At 46.2% G+C, this 6000-nt stretch overlaps 1 protein-coding gene across 4 annotated transcripts in view; it reads left to right on the forward strand.

The window, feature by feature from the left end:
• LOC127911372 (RNA binding protein fox-1 homolog 3-like) overlaps positions 1-6000 on the forward strand; it is a 1085108-nt gene that overhangs the window by 1032426 nt on the left and 46682 nt on the right. The gene's annotated exons all lie outside the window — the stretch shown is intronic.

Genomic DNA, 6000 nt, shown 5'->3' on the forward strand with positions numbered 1-6000 from the left:
TGCCAGAGAACACCAAGGTTGGCAAATTCGCCACTGGCGCCCTGTGCTCTTCACAGATGAAAGCAGGTTCCCACTGAGCACATGTGACAGACGTGACAGAGTCTGGAGACGCCGTGGAGAACGTTCTGCTGCCTGCAACATCATCCAGCATGACCGGTTTGGCGGTGGGTCAGTCATGGTGTGGGGTTGCATTTCTTTGGGGGGCCGCACAGCCCTCCATGTGCTCGCCAGAGGTAGCCTGACTGACATTAGGTACCGAGATGAGACACCTTGTGAGACCATATGCTGGTGCGGTTGGCCCTGGGTTCCTCCTAATGCAAGACAATGCTAGACCTCATGTGGCTGGAGTGTGTCAGCAGTTCCTGCAAGAGGAAGGCATTGATGCTATGGACTGGCCCGCCCGTTCCCCAGACCTGAATCCAATTGAGCACATCTGGGACATCATGTCTCGCTCCATCCACCAACGCCATGTTGCACCACAGACTGTCTAGGAGTTGGCGGATGCTTTAGTCCAAGTCTGGGAGGAGATCCCTCGGGAGACCATCCGCCACCTCATCAGGAGCATGCACAGGCGTTGTAGGGAGTTCATACAGGCACGTGAAGGCCACACACACTAATGAGCCTCATTTTGACTTGTTTTAAGGACAAAAGTTAGATCAGCCTGTAGTGTGGTTTTCCACTTTAATTTTGAGTGTGACTCCAAATCCAGACCTCCATGGGTTGATGCATTTAATTTCCATTGATCATTTTTTGTGTGATTTTGTTGTCAGCACATTGTAATGAATTTCCTCCTCCTCTTCCGAAGAGGAGAGGCGAAATGGATCAGAGGACCAATACGCGGCGTGGTAATTGTCCATGGTTCTTTTTAATGCGTTAAGGTACACATGAACAACTGACTACAAAAAACAAGAAATGTGAAAACTCAAAACAGTCCTATCTGGTGCAAAGACAGAGACAGGAACAATCACCCACAAACACACAGTGAAACCCAGGCTACCTAAGTATGATTCTCAATCAGAGACAACCAATGACACCTGCCTCTGATTGAGAACCATACTAGGCCGAAACATAGAAATTCCCAAAACCTAGAAAAACAAACATAGACTGCCCACCCAACTCACGCCCTGACCATACTAACTAAATACAAAACACAGGAAATAAAGGTCAGAACATGACACACATTCAACTATGTAAAGAAAAAAGTATTTAATAAGAATATTTCATTCATTCAGATCTAGGATGTGTTATTTTAGTGTTCCCTTTATTTTTTGGAGCAGTGTATATTCAGAGATAAATGACGAAGTGCTCTCACCAGAACGCCCTATTTAAAAAAAAAAAAAAAGCCTAAAGACTGTTGACATCTACTGGAAGCCCTAGGAACTGCAATCTGGGAGGTATTCAATTGATTTTCTCATAGAAAGAAATTACAATGAGTGGTGAGCTCAACAAACAAAATAAATCTGGATGGATTGTCCTCTGGTTTTTGCCTGCCATATCAATTATGTTATACTCACAGATATGATTTTAACAGTTTTAGAAACTTTAGAGTGTGCTCTATCCAATTACATGCATATCCTAGCTTCTGGGCCTGAGTAACAGGAAGTTTACTTTGGGCACCTCAGTCATCCAAACTTCCGAATAGTGCCCCTGATCCCTACTAATACATCCACTCCCACAAAGCTGTATCCCACTACTACAACTTAGTTCACAACCAGAAAAACTTCAAGACCACCAAGCATTAGGGAATGTCCTTTTCTGGTTGTTCAATTCCTGCTCCTCAGAACACTGCCTGTTCGAACCCTCCTTGGTTTACTCCTCAAATTGACTGCAATAGTTTATCATTCTAACTTGTTGTTTTTAGTCTGTCTCTGTCCAAGACTAAGACGAGAGCAGAGGGCTCATCTGTTTGCAGGCCATTGTGGGTCATTATGAACTGGCCTTGTGTGTGTGTGTGTGTGTGTGTTTGTGTGTGTGTGTGTGTGTGTGCGTGTGTGTGCGTGCGTGCGTGCGTGCGTGCGTGTGTGTGTGTGTGTGTGTGTGTGTGTGTGTGTGTGTGTGTGTGTGTGTGTGTGTGTGTGTGTGTGTGTGTGTGTGTGTGTGTGTGTGTGTGTGTGTGTGTGTGAAGGCTGTGCTCACATGTTGATTGAAGGTTAAAGAGGGACCTTCGGCTTGGCAAACGCTGAGACTCCTGCCTGCACTGGTGTGTGTGCGTACTGGCAACCCATCCAACCCTCACTCCCCTCGGCAGACTCTGCCACCCCTGCCGACCCTGGGCTGTCCCCTCCCAGTGTGTGTGTCTGCTGCTCCAAATAATACAACCCATCTGCTTCCTGACCCCACTGCCAGAACACTGGGTCTCGCTCCATCTCTCTCTTTCTCAACTAGGCACAGAGTGTGCTTTGTGTCACCTCCACCACTCTCTTTGTTTTCCTTCAGTCTGTCTATCCTTAGTTTTCCATCTCTCTTTATTTCACTCCATCTTATCCCTTTCTCCATTTTAACTTTCTTTATTTCTCTCTCTGTCTAATTCCCTATCTGTCTCTGTCTAGTTCTCTCTCTGTCTAATTACTTCTCTCAGTCTAGTTCTCTCTCTGGCTTGTTACCTCTATCTCTCTGTCTAGTTCCCTCTCTGTCTAGTTCCCTCTCTTTCTAGTTCCCTCTCTGTCTAGTTCCCTCTATCTCTCTGTCTAGTTCCCTCTCTCTCTCTGTCTAGTTCCCTCTCTGTCTAGTTCCCTCTATCTCTCTGTCTAGTTCCCTCTGTCTAGTTCCCTATACCTCTCTGTCTAGTTCCCTCTCTGTCTAGTTCCCTCTCTCTGTCTAGTTCCCTCCCTCTCTCTGTCTAGTTCCCTCTCTCTGTCTAGTTCCCTCTCTCTGTCTAGTTCCCTCTCTCTGTCTAGTTCCCTCTCTCTGTCTAGTTCCCTCCCTCTCTCTGTCTAGTTCCCTCTATCTCTCTGTCTAGTTCCCTCTCTCTCTCTGTCTAGTTCCCTCTCTGTCTAGTTCCCTCTATCTCTCTGTCTAGTTCCCTCTGTCTAGTTCCCTATACCTCTCTGTCTAGTTCCCTCTCTGTCTAGTTCCCTCTCTCTGTCTAGTTCCCTCCCTCTCTCTGTCTAGTTCCCTCCCTCTCTCTGTCTAGTTCCCTCTCTCTGTCTAGTTCCCTCTCTCTGTCTAGTTCCCTCTCTCTGTCTAGTTCTCTCTCTGTCTAGTTCTCTCTCTGTCTAGTTCCCTCTTTGTCTAGTTCCCTCTCTGTCTCTGTCTAGTTCCATCTCTGTCTAGTTCCTTCTATTTCTCTGTCTAGTTCCCTCTCTGTCTAGTTCCCTCTGTCTAGTTCCCTCTCTGTCTCTGTCAAGTTCCCTCTCTGTCTCTGTCTAGTTCCCTATATCTTTCTGTGTAGTTCCCTCTCTGTCTAGTTCCCTATCTGTCTCTGTCTAGTTCTCTCTCTGTCTAGTTCCCTCTCTGTCTAGTTCCCTCTGTCTAGTTCCCTCTCTGTCTCTGTCAAGTTCCCTCTCTGTCTCTGTCTAGTTCCCTATATCTTTCTGTGTAGTTCCCTCTCTGTCTAGTTCCCTATCTGTCTCTGTCTAGTTCCATCACTGTCTAGTTCCCTCTATTTCCCTGTCTAGTTCCATCTCTGTCTAGTTCCCTATCTGTCTCTGTCTAGTTCTCTCTCTGTCTAGTTCCCTCTCTGTCTAGTTCTCTCTCTGTCTGGTTCTCTCTCTGTCTAGTTCTCTCTCTGTCTAGTTCCCTCTCTGTCTAGTTCTCTCTCTGTCTGGTTCTCTCTCTGTCTAGTTCTCTCTCTGTCTAGTTCCCTCTCTGTCTAGTTCCCTCTCTCTCTCTGTCTAGTTCTCTCTCTGTCTAGTTCCATCTCTGTCTAGTTCCCTATCTGTCTCTGTCTAGTTCTCTCTCTGTCTAGTTCCCTCTCTGTCTAGTTCTCTCTCTGTCTGGTTCTCTCTCTGTCTAGTTCTCTCTCTGTCTAGTTCCCTCTCTGTCTAGTTCCCTCTCTCTCTCTGTCTAGTTCCCTCTCTCTGTCTAGTTCCCTCTATTTCTCTGTCTAGTTTCCTCTCTGTCTAGTTCTCTCTCTGTCTGGTTCTCTCTCTGTCTAGTTCTCTTCTCTGTCTAGTTCCCTCTCTGTCTAGTTCCCTCTCTCTCTCTGTCTAGTTCTCTCTCTGTCTAGTTCCATCTCTGTCTAGTTCCCTATCTGTCTCTGTCTAGTTCTCTCTCTGTCTAGTTCCCTCTCTGTCTAGTTCTCTCTCTGTCTGGTTCTCTCTCTGTCTAGTTCTCTCTCTGTCTAGTTCCCTCTCTGTCTAGTTCCCTCTCTCTCTCTGTCTAGTTCCCTCTCTCTGTCTAGTTCCCTCTATTTCTCTGTCTAGTTCTCTCTCTGTCTATTTCTCTCTCTGTCAAGTTCTCTCTCTGTCTAGTTCTCTCTCTGTCTAGTTCCCTCTCTGTCTAGTTCCCTCTCTGTCTAGTTCCCTATATCTCTCCGTCTAGTTCAATCTCTGTCTAGTTCCCTCTATTTCTCTGTCTAGTTCCCTCTCTGTCTAGTTCTCTCTCTGTCTAGTTCCCTCTCTATCTCGTTCCCTCTCTATCTAGTTCCCCCTCTCTCTAGTTCTCTGGCTGTCTAGTTCCCTCTCTGTCTAGTTACCCCTCTCTCTCTGTCTAGTTCCCTCTCTCTCTCTGTCCAGTTCCCTCTTTTCTCTGTCTAGTTCCCTCTTTGCTCTGTCTAGTTCCCTCTCTGTCTAGTTCCCTCTGTGTCTAGTACCCTCGTTCTGTCTAGTTCCCTCTGTGTCTAGTACCCTCGTTCTGTCTAGTTCCCTCTGTCTAGTTCCCTCTATGTCTGGTTCTCTCTCTGTCTAGTTCCCTCTCTCTCTCTGTCTAGTTCCCTCTCTCTCTCTGTCTAGTTCCCTCTCTCTCTATGTCTAGTTCCCTCTTTTCTCTGTCTAGTTCCCTCTTTTCTCTGTCTAGTTCCCTATTTTCTCTGTCTAGTACCCTCATTCTGTCTAGTTCCCTCTCTGTCTAGTTCCCTCGTTCTGTCTAGTTCCCTCTCTGTCTAGTTCCCTCGTTCTGTCTAGTTCCCTCTCTGTCTAGTTCTCTCTCTGTCTAGTTCCCTCTCTGTCTAGTTCTCTCTCTGTCTAGTTCCCTCTCTGTCTAGTACCCTCGTTCTGTCTAGTTCCCTCTCTGTCTAGTTCCAACGTTCTGTCTAGTTCCCTCTCTGTCTAGTACCCTCGTTCTGTCTAGTTCCCTCTCTGTCTAGTTCTCTCTCTGTCTAGTTCCCTCTCTGTCTAGTTCCAACGTTCTGTCTAGTTCCCTCTCTGTCTAGTTCTCTCTCTGTCTAGTTCCCTCTCTGTCTAGTTCTCTCTCTGTCTAGTTCCCTCTCTGTCTAGTTCTCTCTCTGTCTAGTTCCCTCTCTGTCTAGTACCCTCGTTCTGTCTAGTTCCCTCTCTGTCTAGTTCCAACGTTCTGTCTAGTTCCCTCTCTGTCTAGTACCCTCGTTCTGTCTAGTTCCCTCTCTGTCTAGTTCTCTCTCTGTCTAGTTCCCTCTCTGTCTAGTTCCAACGTTCTGTCTAGTTCCCTCTCTGTCTAGTTCCCTCGTTCTGTCTAGTTCCCTCTGTATGTCTAGTTTCCATCCTCTCTCTGTCTGTGCCAATACATTGTGTCTCACCTCGACCTCCCTACAGCCATACGCACACACATATACACACACACACATACACAAACATACACACATACACACACACATACACAAACATACACACATACACACACACACATACACAAACATACACACATACACACACACACATACACAAACACACAGACACACACATACACACACACACATACACAAACATACACACACACATACACAAACACACAGACACACACATACACACACACACATACATCAAGGTCTATTGTAACAGACATTAAAGTAAAAATATAGAGGGTAATATACATTTTAAATATTATAAACTGTCATTGTAATTAACTGTCTCTGTCTTCCTCTCT

The sequence above is a fragment of the Oncorhynchus keta genome, chromosome 24, assembly GCF_023373465.1.
Source record: "Oncorhynchus keta strain PuntledgeMale-10-30-2019 chromosome 24, Oket_V2, whole genome shotgun sequence".
NCBI classification, from domain to species: Eukaryota; Metazoa; Chordata; class Actinopteri; order Salmoniformes; family Salmonidae; genus Oncorhynchus; species Oncorhynchus keta.